At 38.9% G+C, this 25,223-nt stretch overlaps 1 protein-coding gene across 1 annotated transcript in view; it reads left to right on the forward strand.

Annotated features, from left to right (window-relative positions):
* Positions 1 to 25,223, forward strand: part of EDIL3 (EGF like repeats and discoidin domains 3) — a 534,632-nt gene that overhangs the window by 91,264 nt on the left and 418,145 nt on the right. The gene's annotated exons all lie outside the window — the stretch shown is intronic.

The raw sequence follows: 25,223 nt of genomic DNA on the forward strand, positions 1-25,223 counted from the left end.
CTAACCTATCAGGAAGCTGGGAGGCATGTAATGACCCACCCCCCAGGCTTCCTGACTGGTCAGGAAGCCAGGCTGCCTAGGAACAAGTGAAGCCAACTTCCTAGCCAATCAGGAAACCGGGAGGGGGGGTCATGACGTGCCGCCCGGCTTTCTGATTGGATAGGAAGCCGGCTTCACTTGTTGCTAGCAAGCCTGGCTTCCTGACTAATCAATAAGCTGGGCGGTACCTTATGACTCGCTGCACGGCTTCCTGATTGATTAGGAAGCAAGGCAGCCTCGGCAAGTGAAGCTGGTGTTCTTTCGCTAGAACACCGTCTTCACAAGCAATTAGGAATCCTGACTTCCTGATAATTGGGGCACAAGGCACTGGTACTCAGTACTAGGTACTCGGTATCGACGAGTACCGAAAAAAATATTGGTACTCGCACTCGATACCGAAAAAGCGGTATCAGTGCATCCCTACTTTAGGTCCATCCACATCACACTTGGAATCCTGTTGCTAGCGACAACTCGCCAGCGACCAGATGACCATACAGAGGCATATTCACTTAATTCCATGCCTCCCTTCTTCTCTGGCCAGAGGCTTCACTTCCCTGCTGACAGAAACACTGTAGAATCGTACTAGCCAACAACATAGGATGCTTGCCAAGAGTGCAACATTGCCCTTACTGAAGAAAAATTAATAGGTATGGGGGAATACATGGTTCAAGCACCCCCTTCCTCTACTTCATGGAATTGAGGCAGTGCCCAGGTGTTTCTCTTCTCCCCTTGTTATCTCACCTGTGAGGGTCTGTGGCCCAATAAATGAGAGTGAAAAGCCATTGCCAGTGCCAGTCATTTGAGATCACCAATTGTGCACGCCCCATCCTGTCACAAAACTTAAGGGGGACGGTAATTTTATTGATCTATATATATTTTGTACAGAAGGTGTTGTGGTGGCCAAGTCAGATTACTTTACAAATGTATATATTCAGTCTTGCATTTATAACAGTGGCGGCTCAGCATTACATGTGGGCATTGCCTAAGGTGGCCTACATGCAAATACAAACTGCCTAGGATTGCCCACTCTTCCAAACTAACATCCACCCATCAAGTCATTCTGATATTTACATAGCCCCTCCCAAGAGACATCCAACTTGTTGCACCAGAGCTGAGGGATCTTGAGAGGAGTGCTAAACCTGTGATAACCCTGCTCTTATGTTTTCAATAACCTATGTACAGCACCCTGCCAGACCCTCCCACCAGCCATGATCTACATGCCTGCATTACATAGAGAAGCACAGCGACCCAGTAATGATATCACTGGGTCTAAAATATGGTATAAAAACAGAATGTATTTATTTAAAAATGTCATTAGTATGTTTTATGAGGGGGAAGGGAAGAACCAGAGAAGGCAAGATCAGCTAAAAGTTTCTATCTAATTTTTTTAATTATAATTGGCTGCAGCCTTTACATTATCAATTAATGGTGTGTGTGCTTATTTTATTTAAGTATTTTTGGTGCGATGCTTGGTATCCCATAGAAGTGGCAGTCTATTAGACTGAGTGACCCATTGCATATCAGCCTCACTTCTATACGTCCTTAACTTACTATAGAATGGCAGTTTTAAGGACATTATTAAGGACTGCAATTTGACAATGGATCGAGATAATAATATGTAATACCGATTTTATTTAAAGATTACATATTTTCTTTTAGCTCGCTTACTGTCTGTAATAAAGCTTCAAAGCAAACTGAACAGTATTTTTATACAAGCCATTTCATTCTGGTTCTTTTTTCCAAATGGATTGAGAGAGTGGAAAAAGGGTTTAACATTTAATGCACTATTGATCCATAATATGTCAGTGGCTGCAATGAAATACATAACACACTCAAGAAGCTGAGACACAAGTGTAAAAGGGGGTTTCTGTTAAAGTGAATAGAACAATAATCCATGATAGTTAATTCAATTTAGGCATCTATGACTCTTAGAAAAGTGTTTTCAGGATCTATATCAATCTGTGGTAAGCTATGCAGCAGTTCTCTGTGTAATCCTACTTCAAGCTCAAAGAATTGTCAGACCAAGAGGAAAAACTGGGGCAACTGACCCATATCTTTAGAGATTTATATGTATATAACAAGAGACATCGGGCTTGATTTACTAAAGGCAAATCGGCTGTTTGTGCTAAATGTGGTAAAAATTCACTTTGCAAAGAATACTCAATCATGTGCAAGGAAAATAAAAAACTGTATTTTTTCTTGCACATGATTGGATGATGGAAGTCAGCAGAGTGTCACCTCATTCACTAAGCTAAGGAAAAATGCACTTGCAAATTGAACAGCCTATTTGTTCACAATTCAAAAATATTGTGTAGTTGCCCTTGAAACTGTTGTAATCAGAAACATTAGCTTATTCAGGTCTCTGCTTCACCAGCTTCTCTGGGGGTCCCTCGGTGACATTAGGGGTCTTAAAGACCCATGATGTCTCCATAAAGAGGACCTGTCACTGCAAATTGGCTATCACATAGGGAGCTTGTTTTCTCCCTATGTGATAGCAATAAAGTTAAGTGAAAAAAAAAAGGTTTAAAAAAAATGAAAGTTAAAAAAAAATAAAAGTCACATATCAAAGCAATAAAAAAATGTAAAAAAAAAATGAAAGTCTGCTGCCCCCACATGCACACGCAAACATGCGTTGCGTCCGCCTACATGCGAAAACGACGATTACATCCATTGCGCCGCACATGTCACATATCGCCACGAACCTCGCAGTGAGAGCAATAATTCTCGTGTCACTCTCCAGTTTCAGACGCTGGAGAGAAGCTGATGAAGCAGATCTCTGCTTCATCAGCTTCTTTGGGGGTTCCTAGGTGACTTTAGGGGTCTTGGAGACCCCTGATGTCTCCATAAGGAGGACATGTCACATCTTTTGCTATCACATAGGGGGGTTTCTTAGCCCCCTATGTGATAGCAATAAAGTTAAGTAAAAAAAAATAGGAAAAAAAATTAAGTTTCCAAAAAAATCTCTTCTTTGGGGGTTCCTAGGTGACTTTAGGGGTCTTGGAGACCCCTGATGTCTCCATAAGGAGGACATGTCACATCTTTTGCTATCACATAGGGGGGTTTCTTAGCCCCCTATGTGATAGCAATAAAGTTAAGTAAAAAAAAATAGGAAAAAAAATTTAAATTTCCAAAAAAAACGTTGCAGTGAGAGCAATAATTCTCAGGCCATCAATCACTGATAACACTAAATTGATGAGCGGTAAAAGTGGTAAAAGTTTTAAAGCATTGCCTATGGTTATTTTTGGGTATGGTAGTTTCTTGCGATTTCGCAGGTGTGCCCAATTTTTAAGCATGACATGATTGGTGTTTACCCGACGTGACCCTGTCTTTTATATTTTACCAAAAAATTGGGTAATACTAATTGTTTCTTAACATAATGTAAAAAAAAACTTTTGTGTTTCAAAATTTTCAGTACATTTTCTGAAATATAGAAAAAAAAAATCCCAGTGGTGATTAAATACTACCAAAAGAAAGCTCTATCTTTCCCCCAAAAATGGTATAAAATTAATTTCACTACAGCGTTGCATGACAGAATAAATGTCAGTCAAAGTACCGCAGCGCTAAATCCTGAAAAATGGCCTGGCCAGGAAGTGGGTCTAAACACCTGGTCTTCAAGCGGTTAAATGCAAACAAAAAACAGTCAGAAGCGCTACAACCAAATGGATGGAAGAATAGGAGGATGTTAAGCCAGGAAGGCTGGGGCAGAGAATTGGTGCTGCTGAAAGCTGTATGTGTTTATATATCTCCTCCGTGATATACAGTATACACACATACAGCTTTCAGCAACACCAATTCTCTGCCCCAGACTCCCTGGCTTAACATCCTCCTATTCTTCCATCCATTTGGTTGTAGCGCTTCTGACTCTGTTTTTTGTTTGCATTTACACTAGTTGGATACCCGGGTCCATACTAAACAAAAGTTGCACACCGTCCCTACCCTGCCTAAGTCCAGACTCAATACACCCCCATCCTCCCCCGCCCCCTGGGAGAGCGCTGTCACATAGGACTCGAGTCTTCAACTTTTCAAGCGGTTAAAGCAGTTGGACACTCCAGTAACATTGTCAAAATGAATAGTTTTATCTGTCACTATATTCAAAAATATAAACTCATTAGGAAATGACAAAGATTCAAAGATAAAAGTGGATATTGCTTGCGGTGTTATAATATTTGGTAAAGATGGTTTTCTGTTTAACCTTTTTATTGCGTATTTTGCCTTGACTGGTTATCTATTATGCCTTGACTTCTTATCTTTCTGCTGTCAAACACCATCATACACTTGACAGTTACCACATAGTAATTTGTTTCCAGTTCAGTGGGTGATAAAAGCAAGGGTTTCGTTTTCTAAATGTGTCAAATGGTTCTCTTACAGTAGAAGCCTGTCACCGGGTCCTCCAGAGAGGCACATTTGTGCAAAACAGATTATTCCCAAGAAAATTGTGCACATGTAAAGTACTATTTTCAAAAATAATATAAATGAGAAAAATATTGCTATAAAAATACCTCTAAATGTTGTACACTATTATATTTAGAGAATCAATATGACTACTAGCTATGAATTAGTTAGATATTGGAAAACATAGGAAAAATAGCCTTATAGTAACACAAAGTAGTTTATGAATGAGGTGCTTTATAAGTGATTTGCAGTGACCCAAAAAACATTTATATATTTTAGCTTTTCAGAACAATAAATTAAACCTTTTATTAGTTACCATAGCTTAACTTTACTGTGTGCATTGCTATATACTTTAGTGCTTTATTAAATTATATACCATGAATGCAATTCAGTAAAATGGTTAAAGGCCAGTTAATAGACAAAATAAAAGAAACTGCCTATGCTGCAATCCTTACATTCAATCCAAAGTTGCCATTTTCCCCCCAGTAATTTATTTCCACCACTAGTTGGCAGCCACTCTTCTGGGTTAAATGATGGCTCTTGGGGACATGCCATCATGCTGGCCTGGGCTCAGTATACTATAACACTGAATGGCTTTGTTTAACTTACAAATTTCTTTTATTAAGGTTTTTGGGTAAAACAACAAAACAAAATAAACATAGCATCTTGAAGGATAATCACTGTTATAAAACATGCAAGTCAGATGAACTTATAGTGATAATGCTTACGACATATCAGGTGCATTCGATGCTCACAAAAAAGAAATAAAATAACGGTACATGTCACACAATGGGTGCAACAAAAAATAGACAATAAACAAAACAATAAAAAAGACACAATATTAAGAGATCAAGGAGGGGGAGGGGGAAAATAGAGGGAAGGCGAAGAATAGAGAAAATATCAGGGAGGTATCCGAGACCCAGCAATGGGGATCCATTTTGCAATAGTTACCCTCGGCCAAAGAGACTCAGAAATGTGGACATATTGCATCCATGGTTCCCATACCCGCTCAAATTTACTTTGGGTATCCCTGAGGATGCTACTTAGTTTTTCGTGCACCATTATCCACGATAATTTAGAAACAACGTGTTTGAACGGAACTGTCTGGGATTTCCAAGCCTGTGCCAAGGAGATTTTCGCAGCCAAAAAGAAGAATGACAATAATTTGGCTTCAGGCTTGGATAGGCCACGGACTGGGCGATTTAATAAAACATACTGTGGGTCACGGGGTGGTCTGATCCGCAACACTTTATATATCAAGGCATAAAGTCCACATCCTCTGAAACATAGGGGTGATTGATCCGGGTATATAGCTGACAGTCTTGATGGTACCATATACCAGCGGGAGAAAACTTTATAGTTAGCTTCTATCAAGGATATGTTTAGTAGGCCCTTAGACAGACGTGAACAGCATGTATGCCACAGCTCCAAGGGCAACTCGGTCTGCAATTCCCGTTCCCAGGCCAGCATATATGATAATTTGGAGGGGGAATGCACAAAAAGTGCATAGAGGAGAGATATTCCTCCACGAGTCTAACCGCATGCACCATCGTTCATATGGTGTTGCAAAAGGGGAGTCTGCGGGAGGAAGGCTCAAAGAGCTTAAAAAGTGATGAAGCTGCTTATAGCGAAACATCTCAGTGGGGGGCATATTTAAAATGTCCTGGCAATAGGTCAACGTGAGAGGTTGACGAGTTTCGAAAAAGCGGCCAATGCGATATAGGTCTTTATTAGTCCACCACTGAAACGCACGTGTCTGGGTGCCTGGAAGGAAATCAGGATTGCAGAATATCGGTGCCAGAGGAGTGTGGGTTGAGGCTAGATCATAGGTCCCTCGATGGCGGTCCCATAAGACCAAAGAGGAAGACAGTGTCGGTGCGAGGACCACTGGGCAATGCTTCGAGGCCATCCACATGAGAGCATCCACCGGCGAGCCCGATGCCGAAGCTGCCTCTAGGGTTAACCATTCTGGCTGATTGTGTGAGAAGTACACAGAAGATAGTTGGGCCAGTTTGGCTGCTTTTTAATAGAGTAATAGATTAGGGACCCCCAGACCACCAACTTCTCTGGGTGAATGCATAATGATCTTCGAAAGTCTCTGGCATTTCTGACCCCAAATAAATCGCATAAGAAATGACAGGAAGGCCAGGAGGTCCGTCCTGAGAACAGCTATCGGCAGAGCCCTAAAATAATACAATATCTTTGGCAATAGGGTCATCTTTAGTGCATGTATACGGCCAATTCACGACAGAGTACATGAGAACCACCTGTTCACATCCGCCTTTAACTGTTTATACAGAGGTAGGTAGTTGTATTCATATAAGGACGAGTAGGACGGGGTGAGTTTAACCCCCAAATATTGTAGGTAGTCAATTGACCAGGTAAACGGGAAGGCTTGAATGGCTTTGTTTAGTGAAGCATTTAATACTGCCCTTCTCTGCCACCAGATAAGAAGAGGAAGGAGCCATGACATCACTGTACTGGCCAGTAGGCCCTTAGAGAAAACTAGAGTCCTCTTTAATGACCATATGCAAAGTGAAATAATAAGCAATCCATGACAATCCATCTCTTATTTTTTTCAATTACAGCAAACAGACATTAATATCTTTACATGCTATGGTTCAATACGCCTAGCACATCAAAACTGAAGCAGACAGAATCTGTAGCCCAAGGCAACCAATCAACTCCTCTCTTCCATTTTCAAATCTTAACTGAACAAACTGAAGAGAGAAATGGCTTCATTGCCATGGGCAACTGCTCCAGATTCTGTCAGCTCCAGTTTTGATAAATTCCCCCCATAGTCTTTATACTTTGTACAACCTTTTTCAATGACCCCAAAAGTATCGTACATTTTTCATCTACTGATCTTTATCAGCCAAATTAATAATTTAGAAAGATGTGCAGTAACAGAAGCACCCAAAGATTTGTGTTGAAGTATATGTAAACTCTTGCAAGCAACTTTTCTTATGTGTGCCTTTTTTATTGGCAAAGGTGTGTAAAGCAAAAAGTTTAGAGAATATTATTCTGGCATTTGACAACTTTTTTTATTTTTTCACTTTTTTATTGCTAAACTTTGAATGCTTTTGCTACTTCACATCTTTCTATATACCCCAATGGGAGTTATCCTGTATCTCTGAGCCTGTAGGCTTTTTCCTGCATTGAGTGCGACTACTCCTACAGAATATTATCTAGAAGGTAACAGACATATTCCCCACACATTTCTTCTATTCACTTACAGTAAGTAAACTCTTCCACCAATAACAAATCTTTTTTTTTCTCCTGGGATACTACCTGTTATTATAGTAAGTATTATACTATGCCAGCTCTTATTGTGGCTCCCTGTTTCTCCTAAATTGAGGGGCAATATTTCTTCTGGAATCCTCCAAGTAACATTTTCATCATTATGTGTCAGTATACACAACAGTGAAGAATTAGTCACCTAGTTTGAAAAATCTCTAGAGACCCCAGCAACCATGAAACCTCCCACAGATCAGTCATATTTCTAGAGAGCTTTATGCACGGTTCTCACCCAGCCTCTGCATTCCTTAGAGAATTAAATAGGTTCAACGGTGGAGTAAGGATTAGCTTCAAATTGAGAGCTTTTAATGAGCCAGTCCATGCACCACAATGCATTTTCTGGCTTTCAGCTCACTTTTATACATTTAGAAATTGAACTTCCTCTGTCTCTCAAAAGTCTCCAAGTCTACCTGTTATCAGATGTTGGCCTTGTTTAGGTGCATGTCTGTTTGGGCCAGACAGCCCTGAACACGCTAATGCTCCCGTAACAGTGGATATATTGTAAAGATGTCCCAGAAAATAGGAAGTGTACACAGGATTTGCATTGGAAAAATAAAAGGGTAAGATTGGCCTTTTAGGAGTGTGTGCAGGGAGAACTGCAAACATTGAACCCTCCAGTCATTATACCTAAATGATTAGGGAGTCACGTGTGTAGGTTTATTGCACAGTGGCACTTTAGAGTTTCTTACTAATAATTAACACAAAGCAATCAATAAAACTCCAGTGAGAAAATGGGGTTGATTTACTAACCTTATAAACACACCACGAACAATTATACACCTATGTAGTGTAAGACCAGAGACCTGCCATCCCTTGAGAACGTCTGTGTGACGAAACGCGTCACACAACCGATTCACGTTGAATAATTTGAGACACACCCCTTCACTGAATGTTTTATTAATTATTAATTTTTTAGCACTTGTTAAATCCTGACCTGAACGTCTGAGTTCTTATATGCACCTCTGAAGGACGGTTAGCGCTATACGTTTTGAAACACTACATCCTAATAGGGGCTGAGTGCCTTTTGTTCAGCGGCTTCCCCTACCCTTTTAGAACAATTTATTTTTATCTATTTATTTTCATCCAGTTTTATCCAATCTAACTTTTATCCATATTGTATTATTCTTAGTATTTCCATTAGCGCAAGTTTTTTGCAATTATTAGATAAATACGTTTTGCTGTGTAAAAATCACACGCACCTAGTGCGTGCGTGTGTTTAGGTTAGTAAATCACCCCCAATGTCTCACTTTTCCAGAGCTGGGAAACTGGAGTGTTTAGATTGCTCAGATCAAAGTATAAGCATATAGTAATAATGAGTCATCATTAGGAGACATGGACATGGGGACTATGTATATTTGTGTAAAGACAAACACACTGTTAAAAAAAAGTCTCTGAACACAATTAATGTGCATTTCTTCCCACTAAAGTAATAGAAATATCAGAGAGCAGTTAGTGTTTTAGAAAGAAGTATAGATTTGATGTAATTTTTTTCTAATTTAAGCTGTTTTTCACACTGAGCTTTCAAAGTAATATGTAATATTTATGGAAACTATTAGAATGCTAAGTTTGTGCAGATTTAAAAGCATTTCTTTTACTGAAGAAAGTTTTCTATTGTAACAATAATCAGAAGGTACTAATTTAGTTTAAATGAGTCACTTTATTTAAGAAAACAAGTTTTTTTCAAACTCTAATGGACCAGGTGACAATTAGTATTTTATGTGGATTGTGTCCGAATCATTTTAAGGAATACACATGTTCAACAGCAAAATGTGGTCCTATTGCTGCTGTCCCTGGATGGAGATAGACGACTTTTTACTGGTGAATGGTTGTACAGTATGTCAAGTTAGAAATATGGAAGTTGTCATAATTTACCATATTTGAAAGTGCAAATTCCATGTTTATCATCTTTATAAATCCTTCACTACTGAGTAAGTCACTGACCACAGAAAGCATGAACATGTGCAATAGGTGTCCCCGCATGTGGCATGCACATTCTCTTTCATGGTGGTCACTAACCAAGTAATTAAAGAATAACATTATCTTTTTAAGGGGAAACTTAAATGGTTTTAGGGTATTATTTAGCTATTATTTTATTTAGGCATTTTAAAACCGCTGTGTTATATTTGTTTTTACCATTTCTTTGCAATCTTTGTTTAAATAAACATGTAATGCATGACAAGGATTGCCGGAGCACTATGAGTGATCTACAGAAACAGGACAGCAGTAGCAGCTGTTTCATACAAATTTTTGAGTAAAAATGTTATTCAGGAGGAAGCTGTTTTGAGAAAGCATCACATTGCAATCACAGTCCATTGTGCAACATATAGTGGCTAGGTTCTTAGCACTCTTCTCTTGTAGTCCTGAGTTTGATTTTGGAGTTGTTACTTTTCATTGTGAAACTGTGTTTATTGGGAACACTAGCTCTCAGCATAGGATAAGGATATGTTATAGTGCAACTGAAGCCAAAACTTTTTTTTATCCGTTTTGCATAGAGTGAAGAGGGATTAGAACACCTGTCAGGTTTCTATTCCTGTCTGTGTCCCAGTTAGGGGGACTCACCCTCTCTATTTGTCCTGTTGACACCAGAAGTAAAAGTGAAATCTTCCAATGGGGACACTAGTTCAGGTGACTCTGCTGACCAGCAGAGATTTCACTCTCTTTGGAGGCACTACCTTTCACTTGTTGTTGTGGCTATTGGGGAAGAAATGAAGGTAAGTCTCCCTAATAGGACACAAATGGCTAAAAGTTGACAGGGGCTTTAAACCTAGTTTACTCTATCCAAAGCAAGTGTTGATAGTTTTTTGCAGCACAAAGCAACAGGTTCATAGAACTGCCATACTCCACAAATGCAGAATTATCTTGCCTCTGCTTCTCTTCTGCTATGTTCAGAAACCAAGAGAAATTCTTCTTGGTATGGGGAGCATGTTACTTTCGCCTCATAATTCTATGTGAAAGTGGTGGCGCTTAGTGATTGGCTACTTAGGCAATCAGCATTGTTACATAGGGGCAGAAAGTAACCAATCCTGTATAAGCTCTAAGCTCTATAAGCTCTAAGTCGAGACTTGGAGCTTACTGAGGACCTACTCTTTTTGCTCACAGCAGTCAAAGGAGTAATTATGGAGTAAGGCGAAGATGCCAGGTGGGAGAAGTGTTTACTTAAGAGACCCTGTTACTCTGCAAGGGGACTATAGAAAAATAATAAGTGGCTTTTTAAAACCTAACAGTCTTTCTTTCTCTGCTGTTGATGATCCCTGCATGGTTGCTGTTCACGTTGGTTTCTACAAGTTTCCATTATAAAAAACCCAGACAGATATTTCCTGTGATCATTAATTTCCCTGACAATCTCCACTAGTTTCTCAGACTTTGTTATTTTGGTCATGGTAACTTGAGGAATCAAAGACTAAACATTCTACAGGATTTTACACTTACCGCAACAAATGCAACTCAGTGAAGAATCTTAGACATCCCAGAAAGTGTTAAAGGTCCTGCTCTCCAAAACAGCTGGTGATCAAGTGATGTCATGGCTGAGTAAAGTAAAGGACAGAACATGTGAGTCACGGTTTAGACGCATCTGTCAAGATGTCTTTATTCACCTGTATAAATAAGCCTTTCCAGTTCATGTTTAATACAGTACTGATATTTCTAGTGAAGCCGGGATGTCACTAGGAATCCCTTGGAATTTAAGTACTATACTGCAATTTAAGTAAATTATTAATCTGTGGAAACCTGAGCAGAGATTGCTAGCAGCAGATTTAAAAGAAAAAAAAAGGGCAAACTACATGGCATCAGTATGTGGATAATTAATTTTAGATGGAAATCGGGTTACAAGCTGAAAAGGTATTATATCTTAGTAACAGAAAAATAAAACATTAGTATGACATATATGTGACCTTGCCTCAGGTCAGTACAAGGCAGAACCATTCTCCTGTTTGCTCACGCTGTATATATATATTTAAGTCAATCTTCAGCGTTTTATGTTACATGTATAGATATTACTTTACTGGAATCTTTGCTCAAAAATGAGAACACTTGGTTATAGCAATTATAATGATCATTGTCTCTCTGTAAATTCTGTAAAATGATTGGGTGTCAAGGGGAGACTGTTAATTTCCTTAAGTCTTTTTAAGGTAGGGCTATTCAGAAACCATGTATATATCAATTTCTAATAGACAAAAACATATAACTTGGTAAAAACCTGGGCATCTGCCTAGAGAAATTTAAAAGGAAAACACTAAAATGGTGAAGTAAGTTACCCATCACCCAATTTTCTTTTCAGAAATACACATAATAATTGTGATGTTCTTTCAAACAAAAATTGGGAAGGGGTATATTAACTTGGGATGTGAACAGGGAATATGGTTAAAAACCACTAATCTAGACCCATGACTAAGTGTCCGCCAAGCTGTATTATTGAGAAAGTAAATGAAGGTACAAAACCAGCCAGCTCACAAACTGAAAAACACCAAAAATGGGTTACATGGCTAATACATTTTTACTGCTCCATATTCTATTTATTAATATTAGCAGACATAATGAACAAATACATAAACTTTGACCTCAAAGACCAATAAACATATTTAACCCATAGTTTTTATGTACTTTCTCAAGAATACAGCTTGGCGGACACTTAGTCCTGGGTCTAGTTTAGTGGTTTTTTAACCTTATTCCCTGTTCACATCCCAAGTTATTATACCCCTTCCCAAATTTCTTATGAAAGAACATCACAATTCTTACGTGTATTTTTGAGGGAAAGATGTGATGAAATGACAGCACTGAGAAATCCTGAGAAAGCTAACATGGTTTGTCCAATATTACATAAGTGAAATACTCATGAGAGATCTCACTTCAGCACACAACAAGAAGCAGATGGAATGGTTGTAATACCCCCCCTCCCCCCCTTAGAAATGTTGTTGTCTATATCTGTACATGAATCCCATTTTCTGTTCACCACTTCCCCCAACATACACCCGCACACACACAGAGACATATCAAGAAAACTCTACCACTAATGCCCAATAACCATTCTCAAAAATGTGAGCCACATATGTGGACACCATCTTCACACCCCTAACATACATATCATGCACACTAGGTTAAGCCCTTACACAAAAGTGCTACTTGCATATAACATGACCTGTTAAAAAATATTATTGTAGCATTATTCTTGCTAGTAATCAAGTCCAAGGGGCTTGCACACTTTTTTCCTAACAAAGGAAATCAGTATTTACCATTATAGTACACAGCTGTATTGTATAAATTGTTTCATGAAATACATTTAAGAAATAAGTTTAGTCCAAATGTGTCCCAACATAGGAAAATATCCAATATTAGCCTGCAATTACCAGTAAAAAGGGCTAAAATGATAGGGGATCAAGATCTGAGAGGAAAAGTGACCATTTGATGAGATTGGAGACCACCAGCAGATAATGATAGTGAATTAAGCCGCAGAGATAAACCATATAGGGGAATTGATCTAACCCTCTGATATGGCTAGTGATGGTAAGCATAACTGAAAGGCGATAATTCCCTCCGTTAAAGGAAACATGAAGCACTCATAAATCCCAAAATCAATATGTGTATGTGTTGATAAAACTGATCCAAATGTAATAGAGGTGATGACCCTAAAATTGAGCAAAAACAGGTCCTGGAAAAATATTTAAAAAATTCTAATATAAAAAACAATGAAAAAGGAAGCTATGGGGTCTATTCACGAAGCTGCCGAGGGCAGCCAAGTGAATGACCGATCAGAAGTGAAGTGAGCCGAACACTGTTCGGCTATTCACTTCAGGCTGGTACGGCTAATTTCAGCCGTACATCGGCTGAAATCAGCCGTACATCGGCTTGCTTTGTGTGGCTTCGGGGTCGGCCGAACAGGCTCAGCTGTTCGGCCGACCCGAAGTGCAGAAGGAGTTCGACTCAGCCGATCCAACATCTGGATCGGCTGAGCCGAACCTTCGGCAGGCTACTCACTGCTGTTCGGGCTATTCTTAAAGATCCCGAACAGCAGTGAGTGAATAGCCGCCGAGCGGCATTCGGCTCGGCTGTTCTGCTCGGTCCCTCAGATGTACCGAGCAGAACAGAAAAAGAGTGAAAAAAGTAAATAGCAAACGATTGTGCGGAGCTAGTAGTGACAGCTAGCTCCGCCCAATAGTTTCCTATTGTCCGAGGGCTCTGCTGCTGTCAAAAAAAAGAAAAAAAAACTCTCCCGGGCGCTCTGGGAGCCTCTTGCTCCCGGCCGCCAAGGAGAGAAACACTGCTGTGTCTTTTTTTTCTTTATTCTGACACGATCGATGTCAGAAAAAAAAAAATTCCCATTGAAAAGCATTGGGACATTACATTTGGCTATTTCAATTTGCAATAGCCAATAGTAAACTAGCATTGTACATGCCCTCTGCTGATTCTACTGAACCGAAGGGGTCCTGGGGCAGAAGCTAACCAAAGGATGGGCCGAAGCTACGGCCAGATCCTTTGGCAGCTTCGTGAATAGACCCCTATGTTTTGTAGAATTTTAGGAAAGATTATAATTTTGGGAGAATATTGGTTTTCTTTTTATATTGATAACATCCTAATTTTAGGTTAAACTGCCTTTTTTCTGCAAAGCAAAGGGCATAAAAAAGTGCAGGGGTGTGAAATTCCTATCGCCCGACGCCCGGGACATGCAGTTTTTGGGAGCCGGGCGAGTAGTTTTTATGTACATTTAGCCTGGCTCCGCTGAATGTACATTGTGGAGCCGCCGCCGCTCGTTTAGTACAAGTGATCTGATCAGACCACTTGTATCAATTTGAGCAGCGGCGATCGTTTCTGCCCGCACTCCCCGCCGTAGTTTTCGGGGTCACCCACTCTCCTGGGTGACACCGAAAACTACAGCACAACGGCTCAGCCATAGAGCCCGTAGAGCAGCCAAGAATGTCTGCTCTACGGGCTCTTTGTGTGTTCTCTGAGACCATGGTGCTGTAATCACAGCGCCAACTGTCTCGGCTGTCAGGAACTACACAGAACAGCTGTTCTGTGTTGGAGGGCAGGTTCCATAAAGAGAACCTGTCACCTCTAAACTATTACATAAGCGATTTTAATCTCCTATGTTATAGGAAGCACATTAAGTGGAAAAAGTAAATAAATACAAATTTAAAGAAAATGTAAAAAGTTAAAAAAATAATAAAATACATATAGACAAAAACGACGATTGCGCCTATTACGCCGCACATGTTACATATCGCCGTGAACGTCGCAGTGAGAGCAATAAGTCTGGGGCCATCAATCACTGATAACACTAAACTGATGAGCGGTAAAAGCTTTTAAAATGTCGCCTATGGCCAATTTTGGGTATGGTAGTTTTCTGCGATTTTGCGGGTGCGCGCAATTTTAAAGGTTGACATGTTTGGTGTCTATTTATCCGACGTGACCCTGACTTTTATATTTTACCAAAAAACTGGGTAATAATAAATGTTTCCTAACATAATGTAAAAAATAAAAACCCCAGTGGTGATTAAATACCACCAAAATAAAGCTCTATCTGTCCCCAAAAAATGGTATAAAATTCATTTCAGTACAGCGTTGTATGACGGAATAAACTTCAGTCAAAATACTGCAGCGCTGAATACTGAAAAATGGCCTGGCCAGGAAGGGGTCTAAACACCTGGTCTTGAAGTGGTTAAGTTTGCAGTGCTTAAAGCAGAGCATTCACTTGTTACCACCATCTGCTCATTAAACTGCCCTTTATTCGCAGTTATGCCACTACATCTGAAAGAGAAAAACAATGCAAGAACAGACTGCACCTAAACTACCTCGTATTATATTACTCACTTTAAATGCGCCCCAATCCCCAAAGATAAAGAAAAGTTAGGCATATACCATTTAGGCCTATTATCACAGATTAACAACTATCCAACTGCTGGCCAATTTTACACTTTATTCTCTGCATTCTCTTTGCCTATTGTAAATCAACCCCTTTGTCTCTAGTAAATTTGGGCCTTGTCTTTCTCCTGTACTAAAACACCTGCCTAAACTCTTTGGGGTTGATTTACTAAAGGCAAATAGGCTGTTCACTTTGCAAGAGAATTTGCACTTTGCAGGGGACATTTCCCCATAGTTTGGTGAACTGCCTATTTCTATCACCTAATCAGTGCAGGCAAAAAAAACCTGTCTTTTGTCTTATTTTTCTTGCTCATGGGTATTATTTTTCACCCTATTCACTAAGCTAAGGTAAGGGGAAACTGCTCCTGCAATGAGCAAATTCAAAGTGAACAGCCTATTGCCTTTAGTAAATCGACGCCTATGTCTCTAGTACATTTTGGCCTGTAATTCCTGAGTAAAACTGTCCTCCAACTGGCCAATTTTACACTGCTGTATAGTCTGCAGTATTCTAAGTTCTTGTAGTAAATCCCCAGTCTGTGCTCTTTGTTTTTTATAATTTTGGGTCTAGCCTTGCTATTAAAATTGGCTTGCTGCTGCCAGTTTTATACTGTCGTGTCTTCTGCTGTCTCCTAATTCTTAACGAAAGTTTTATAGAATTTGTCCAATCTTTTGTGTATTTGTGTATGTATTTTGTGAGAACAAGGACAGCCACAATAAACTATTGGCCGATTTCTTTTTACCAATCGAAGCGTGCCTATTACCATCAATTTAAACTCCAATGGGCATTTTTTTATTTTAATCAGAACATATAAACAACATAAAATAGTACTATCCCAATTTGGCTGGGAAAGTGGAAATACACTTTAAGACACTCCCTAATCATTTTTTTTTTAAATGTGTGTATTTTTATTTGCAATTATATATCCTGTTTAACAGATACATGGTGGCATTTTGCACCTAGCGCTTTAAATACTCCCCTTTACAATCTGCCCCTAGAGAAGTGGCACATTACTATGACACACATTTAGCTGTGACATTCTTGCCCATTTATCATGCAGATCTCCTAAGTACACGGGGCAGATTGGGGCTACTGGGCTACTAATCTTTAGTTGTCTTCTTGTACATAATTCAGAATTATGAATTATGTACAAGAAGCCAATAGCCAATAGCAGCCTACCTATTCATTCCTGTTTGTTTGGGGTTTTTTTTCGACTGATGGCGGCCAGAGGCCCCGCTGTCAATAGAAAACAACAGATAGCAGGATAAAGGTTTACTCTACTAGAAAGAGCAGAGTAAACTTTTCCGGGATAAAATCTTTCTATCCCGGGCGTCCGGGAATGTCCAGGAGAGTTGAGATGTCTAAGTATGTGTTTATTTTTAAAACATTGTTTCTGGGAAAACATTTATAATTATATACTGTATGTACTCCTACATATGCAGGTTCTGTATTCTGGTGTGCAGTGCTAAACAATAGTAGGGCTTTACTGCCCCTTCTCTTATAGTGTTTACTGAAGGTGTAGACAATTTCACTAGGGTAATTCTCACTGAGCTAAGTAAAAAAAGTCTGTAAAAAAAATAAGTTAAGGCAACTGGACTTGCTGTATTTTTCTTGAAGACGTTTCACTGGTGATCCAACCAGCTTTCTCAATTCAGAATGAGTCATTCTGAATTGAGAAAGCTGGTTGGATCACCAGTGAAACGTCTTCAAGAAAAATACAGCAAGTCCAGTTGCCTTGACTTTTTTTTTTTTTTTTTTACAGGTATACCCTGAACTGGATGAATGAGAACCTTCACAGACATAAGTAAAAAAAAAAAGGGAAAGCTGTGTTTACTTCCTTTTTTCAATCACATATAAGTAAAAATGATCTTTTTAAAATTCCTTTTGCATATGATTAAAAATTCAAAGTGAACACAGCATCATCTTATTTTCTAAGCCAGTTGAAAATTCACTTAGCAAAGTGAACACTGTCTACTTCTATAGTAAATCAATCCCATTAGGTAAATCATTAAGAGCTCTCACTTTTATGTTTTATATTTGTTTCCTTTTTTGTAATTTTTATATAATTCAAAGTGCATGAAGAATTACTTTTACAGTATTTCTCCATAAACTAAATTACAAGGTTTGTGGACTACAATCCACAGTGAAACTGAGATTAAATATAGGACTCTTGAATATACTATATATTTTTCTTTATTAATGAGGCTGTGTGTTTTCAGTTGTGGTATGTAAGTGACAAGTCAGTGGAGGTTCCAAAAATGAGAAATGTAAAAAGTGCATCAGCTTTCATTTTGGAAGTGAAGGGGGATACAGTCTCAGAGCTTCATTTATGTTGTCTCTAAATGAATAATCCATGAAAGATTGAAGAATCTCTTAACTTAATTTTGTGTATAAATAAAACGGAGACAATTACGTGTAAGTGTTCTTATGCACATTTTGGACTGGAAGCTAAAAGAAAAACACATTTCATTCTGTGAAGTTTCAGAACAGTTGTAGTGATTGCTCTTAATCTCTGTCTTTTATGCATTTTTAAAACATAAAAATTAGGGCTGGTAATGATTAAAAATTCCCTGTTCGATTAATCGAAATTGTTTTTAATCGATTAATCGATTACTATCGATTAATTATAAAGCACATACACATCCAACTACATTGGCCTATACACATACAGCACAGCAATAAAGTAATAAAATGAACTAGGATCACACTAATCCAGCACGTTATTAATCTCACGTGCCCCACTCAATATGGCCGCCGCTTGAGTGGGGCAACTCAGAATAATAACGTGCTGGATTAGTGTGATCCTAGTTTATTTTATTACTTCATTGCTGTGCTGTATGTGTATAGGCCAATGCCAGGGATCCCAACCTGAAATAAGCAATTTCAGGGAGGTGTCCCTCTCATTTCAGGGAGGTGCCCTCCCCCCCCCATCCACGGAGGGGGGGTTAGTTGGGGCTGGCAGAGAGCACCCCCCTGAAATGATGGCAGATAGCTCAGGAAGCAATAGCTTCTTTGCTATCTGCAGACTTTTTTTTTTTGCAGTTGTCAGAATAAAAAAAAAAAGGCATAAGAATGCATAGCTAGATTCCTATTGGCTATTTCACTTTGCAATAGCCTATAGCAAACTAACGCCCTAATAAAAATGATTTTAGATTTTGGAATTTTGATAATATTGGCTTTGTGTTTTTGCCCCCTAAAAATAGTTTTGCCCATTATTATGATATAAGACTATGGGGTCTATTCACGAATCTGCCGAAGGATCTGGCCGTAGCTTTGGCCGATCCTTCGGCTAGCTTCGGCCCCAGGACCCCTTCGGTTCAGTGGAACCGGAGGGGTGCTGTACGGGCTATTCACAATAGCCCGTACAGCTGCCGATCATGGCCGAGCGGCCGTGATCTTATGGCTGGCTCCGGCCACTCGCAGTGAGATCAGCGTCCCTGGTTACCTGCTAACCAGGGACACTGATCTCCAAACAGCTAACTCTCCCTGGCGCCCCGGGAGTCTCCTACGTGTCAGCATAAAGAAAAAAAAAGACACATCAGTGCTTCTCTCCTTGTCGGCCGGGAGCGGGAGGCTCCCAGAACGCCCAGGAGAGGTTTTTGTTCTTTCTTTTTTGACAGCAGCAGAGCCGCCAGACAATAGGAAACTATGGGGTGGAGCTAGCTGTCACTGCTAGCTCCGCACAATCGTTTGCTATTTACTTTTTAACTTTTTTCACTGTTTTTCTGTTCTGCTCGGTACCTCTGAGGGACCGAGCAGAACAGCCAATGAATATAATGTTACTATATGTGTTTTTTTTACAAGCTATCAATCTAATGGTCTGTTGATGTTTGTCTCTGTATGTACCATACTGTTGTCATGGACTTTTCGTGACTTAACCGTAGCTTTACCACATTGCTTCTGTATACCGAAATACCCACAATAAACACCACACACGTCAGTTCCTGTGTAATTACTCTCTCTATCCGCTCCGAACCTTCTCAACATGTGATTGGATGGAACATAATTGCAATATTTTCATGATCTGGATGTTTACCTTTTTGTTTGTTGCAATGAATCTATGGCTGGGGTATTTACAAGCTCTGTGTTGAAAGTGCTAGTTCAATAATGATGCTTAGTTTACACCGATGTCAGCTAAGAATGTTTTATTTCCTGGTTAATACTTTGTGCTTGCTAACGGGGGGGGGGGCTGATTTAGAGAGATTTAACCTCATGTCCTTTCCTGCTGACAATGTTTTAACAGACAGGAAATGAGGGAAACTCCAACAGCAGTACAGACATAAAATAATTTTCTTTGGTAAAGTAAAAGAAGGCTAGAGTCCCTGTCAAAATTTTTATTTTTGTCTGTGTTCCTGTTGCATATTTCCTCACTTCTTGTCTTGTAAAACTGTTGTCAGCATCGCAGGAAAGTTCTCTAATTAAGCCCTGGAGAACAGCAGTTCTAATTTTTCTCCACTCTACCCAAAACTAAAAAAACTATTTTGCTTTACATATTCCTTATCTTTACATACAGAGTTAAGCCCATGAAGACAGTCTTTAGTAAGTGGTTTTAGGTGGCAAAGCTGATCTCTTGGATCCTTGAGAAATCCACCCTTGCAGTGGGACTACAGAAGTAAAATACTCATTAAGCCTAGCGGTAGAGGAATAAGGTATACTGTAATACTTACCTTATTCCTCTGCCTGGACTGGGGCTTTAAAGTTTTAAATTGAGTATGTTTCTCTTTAAATATTCTAGAGTGGACAGGTCTGTAAAGGATGCTTTTTATTGCTGGTTACATTTTTAGGTGAATAAAATGGACATTGTGCTGTCAGAAAGGAAACATTATTTTGTGGAGCTCGATACCAGCTCTTCAGTTCTAGCACTTAAAGGGCAATCCTTTGTTCTCAATAGCTTGTGGCAGTCTGGACAGTCTTATTGGTCTAGTCTTGTCTAGTTCATTATTTGACTTTATTGTAATTCTTTCCTTTTGTTATAGCTTAAGCTGTGGCACTAGGAATCTTTTAACAAGCGAATAGTTTTATAGACTAATATTATGAACATTGGCAATTTTACTAACGAGAACTTCCCTCCTGCCCTGCTCTGCCCTTGCTGAAATATTTAGCTTTAAAATGCTTCAAATAAAATATGTGATTGAGGACAGGGCATGTATCAGGCAAGAGTTAGGTGGTGGCAGACGCCCCTTTTTGTTTTTTAGTGGACTATTATTAATACATAGAAACCTTAATTTGGTTGCTTGCTAAGATCTTTAATGTCAACTTTGTCAAAACTTCATGGGCAGATTTTGGCAGTGCTTTGGAAAAGCTAGAGGACACTAAATGGTCCCTGCATGAAGGGGACATTTTGTCTTCATTTTTGATTCTCTTTTTTAAGACAGTTATGTGACCTACATGGTTTTGGTTCTGCTTTTGATTTTGTTTGCTATCCTGTTAGAAGGGACACAATAGTTTATAATTAGGTGATTTTTTTAGGGGATAGAAAAAAATGTTTTTTTTAACCATGAGTAGATGCCCTATCTTACCTCATGTACACTTGTATCTGCATTGCCAGACATCTACCTTTCCCATTTTAAATCCTTACTTGTTGGGGATTCTGACTGTTGTTCAGTTTTAGGAGCATAATAAAAATATGGGGTCTATTCACAAAGCTGCCGAAGGATCTGGCCGTAGCTTCGGCCGATCCTTCTGCTGGCTTCGGCCCACGGGCAAAAAAACGAGCACATATAGACGATCGCCGGGCTATGGAGCCGCCGATCGTCTATATGTGAAACACCCGGTAACGGGTGTTTGCATTGGTCGGGTATTTTCTGCCCGTGCACGAGCAGAATAAAAACGCTGCAGTGCCGTCCGTCCGTTTTTTTACAATGGGCGGACGGCAAGTGGTTAAAACAGACCTTGAACTCCATGAAAGTTCTGCTTTTTAGTGCCTTTCCTCATCCTTGCTGAAACTTCTCATTAAACACCTGTAGGGGAAAAATGTGGATAACTTATTTTGCTTTCCCCAGCTTCCTTAGTGCAAGGGTGATGTCACCAACCTGCTGATGAAATTGCTGAGCACTCCAGATTTTTTGAGAAGACATTGCACCACAGGAGTGTATTCTCAGTAAATTTGGGCTACTCATCATTCCCCAGGATCTTGCCAGGAGGATGATGACATCACCCTTGCCTAGGTGCTGTGGGTGGAAGATGGGGCAAAGGTAAAGTGTATTATCTATCAGGTGTTTTACGTTATTAACTTTAATGGGTCATTTCAGCAAGTGGGAGGGGGCACACTAAAATGCAAACTTTTCTATTTAGGTGCAAGGTCTGCTTTACCTTTCTCAGCTGACGTTGCTAAGGTGATTGTGGTTATAGGATTGAAGCACAAATGACTAGACCAGCCTTAGGGTCTGCATCAAGGGGCTTTTGTTTGCTTCAAGCAGGTTTTGCAATGCCACACAAGTCTATGGGAATGCAGAACCCGCTTGAAACAGGTCAAATGCAGGTCAGAAAGAGGTCAACCGCAAGTCAAACGCACCTGTCAATTAATATTGTATAATATGAGAAGTGTCTCAAACTGTTGTTAGACTTAAATTATCTACACAAGCCCAAAGCCTATTGACACATAACCTAAAGATGTGTCTGTGCTTTATGGTTCCACTTTAATGCAGAGTTTCACAGATGAATATACTTTCCTTCCTTTCACTTACCCGCTGCTCCTTTCAGCTACTGGGGTGAAAACAAAGCCTTGTGTTAGCTATACATTATGAGAGTCATAGCTTACACAGAGCTATGGACTCCCCTGTGACAGCACTGATTGGCCTAGTGCTATCACACAAGTAACTTTCATGTTTCTCAGTACTCTAAGGTTTTCTTTCAGCTCCTGGTGCTGAATGGAGCAGCAGGGGAGTGAAAGAAAGATACGTATATATTTTGGGATAGAGAAAATTCAACAAACCCTTACCTGAATGGGAAAAACACAGGTTTTCTTTAAATGGGACACTTGCAAAATGCACTAAAGCCTTTGCTATTTGCAGGAACAATGGATAGTGTTTACCTGTCCTGCTCCCCAGCCTTCAGAGCATTATCTTCACTTCTACATTACAAATACACTTTAATATAATTGAGTACATTCCAATTTAAACAGACACAGGAGACAAAGGGGCAATTGCCAGCTTAATTGAGGTCTAGTAGTTTTTCCCTCTCTCTACTTTTTCCTTGCACACCATATACACGCCACTGAATGATTTAAGTACATAAACAATAACACAAAAGGATAAAAGTCATTATCAGTTTTGCTTCATTTCAAAGTACAGCATCTGGCTAAGCTCATTTACTTTTAATCGATTTGCTAATTAGAAATTACTGAACCTTTTATGCTTCCGATTATGAGTGAAAGAATCAAATTTACTTGTTAGAATAATATGACAGCATGCTGGGTCACATTGCCAGCACTGGTAAAGCTCAGTGAAAGATGAACATATAACAAATTTTGTTTTTATTATATTTTTTATTTATCAAAAAAATGCAAGATAAAGCTGTAATTCATCACAATATTGAGTTCCTGACTTATAATAGAACAACATAAGATAGAACATGTGTAATTGAGCACTGTAACAGTACATGAAAGTGTATACAAAAATAAATATACATATGTATGAAAATGTTTATGAATTATATTAAAATACAAAACGTTGATCCATGCCTATACTGTTCCTTACAGATCCTGTCCAAATGGAAATGGTGAGTCAATAGAGGAATGTTTTGACAGGGGATAATGAAACTTATCTGTGCCCTACAATTTTCTTCTTGATCCAACTGTAATGATTACATGTGTACTACAAGATTTAATTTATCCACCACAAACTACTTGATTTCACTGTCAAGAAGGTATAAAACATTACTTAACATGATAAATGAAGGTATACAACATTACTTAACATGATAAATTAAAAATTGCCAGTAAACTGACCAAAAGTAAATTTGTCATAGAAACTTAAGGGCTAATCTTCTGAAAATTCTAGTTGGTTGACTCCTACGCTAATCCACCTGCTACAATATTTTCAGTCACTGACCTGTAACAAGTATGCAACTTAGAAAAGTTGCAAAAAAATTCAAGCAACCTCATCTGTATATTTGGTTAAGGTCAGTAACTCAGCATTCAAGCCACAGAAGAGAATCAATATGACAGTCAGATAACTGGCATTTTTAAGAAAAGAAATCAGCAGTGTGCTCTTCCTTGTTATACTCAAGATTGGTTTTCCTTAAAACATATCTAAACCCAACAATAAATATTTAATATATTGTAATTTACTAGTCCTTAGATGAGGTGGCTGTATTAGTTTTACAATCTTGTCTCCCATTATATTCAACTGGTAATCCTGTGAATAACACATTTTCTGTAGGAGGATAAAATTCACTCCTCCCCTGTATTTATATAGGTACCATGGTTGATGGGTGTCACTAGGTTACTGGCCTCTTAATCTGCTATTTGTCTGCCTGCCATGCTGCTCAATTGGCTTTGAATCTTCCGTTATTACAGGTATCCATCTTATGTGTTTTATTTCTTCTTTATTTTCTATACTTAGTGTCACAGTTTGTTTAATTTAATTTTAATCAGGGATATGTGATATATTGTATAGGAATATTTCATATATACCACTTGTAGCCAATAGGTGGAGCTCTGTTCTAGCTCTAGCTCTTCTTCTTACAGCTGCTGTGCTAAAAAAAATTGACCAGAAAAGTAGATCATTTTTTATAGTGCTCTGTATGATTCACATCTGCCATGCAGCTCCTCCTACTTCCACAGCAAGAATGTGGGGGCCAGAAAAAAGGTGAAAACATCTTCTCATACCTTGCTGTGCTTCATGTTAGGTACACCTTCTTTCTGTTTTGTGTAGATATCAGAGCTTGCGTACATTTTTGGTACTGGTATGACTATAACATACTGTAAGTCTTTTACATAAAGTTTACAGAAGCCATTACATAATGTATCTTGTATTTATGGTTTTACCTGTTAGCCTTATTTTTTTTTCAATTTGATTTGGTCCTGCTTGCAAATTGTGGAGTTCCCTAAACTGTGCCAAGCATCTTTACTGAAGGGAATATGAGTACGCTAGGAGATATCAAAGTACTTAAGCTGCTTGATAGCTGATGTGATCAATCATAGCTCACAGTGCACTCAACTAATCGGATTATTCTGTATAGACCTACACAGCTATTTTTTTGGCAGGAAATGGAAATCCTCATTGACATCAGGGGCATATTTACAAAACAGTAAGTGTTTTGGACCATTATCATTAGCACTGTTGCTTTGCTTGCCTAAAGGATTCCCTTAACTGTCTGTATTATGACAGTGGAGTGATGCTGTCACTTCCATCTCAGACAGTGAATGTTTTAAAACATATGATTTACCTTTGCATTATTTTATTATCCAGATGTTTTATGCTTACTTATTCTTTAAAATACCTTTGGTTTTGGGAAAACATCTGCTCAAGAAAACTGAATTTTAATCAGCATTTTGTGCAAGATTTACTTTATACTCCTTCTCTTCAATATTGGCAATTTTAACTGTAAGGCAAGGCAGTGAGCAAACTTTATAAATATTGTAATATTTGTTAATTATCTTTAATTGATGTGCTTGTACAGGCTGAATCTTGTGCCTTTT

Source organism: Nanorana parkeri, unplaced genomic scaffold (assembly GCF_000935625.1).
Source record: "Nanorana parkeri isolate BGI_ZX_2015 unplaced genomic scaffold, ASM93562v1 scaffold728, whole genome shotgun sequence".
In the NCBI taxonomy this organism is placed as follows: Eukaryota; Metazoa; Chordata; class Amphibia; order Anura; family Dicroglossidae; genus Nanorana; species Nanorana parkeri.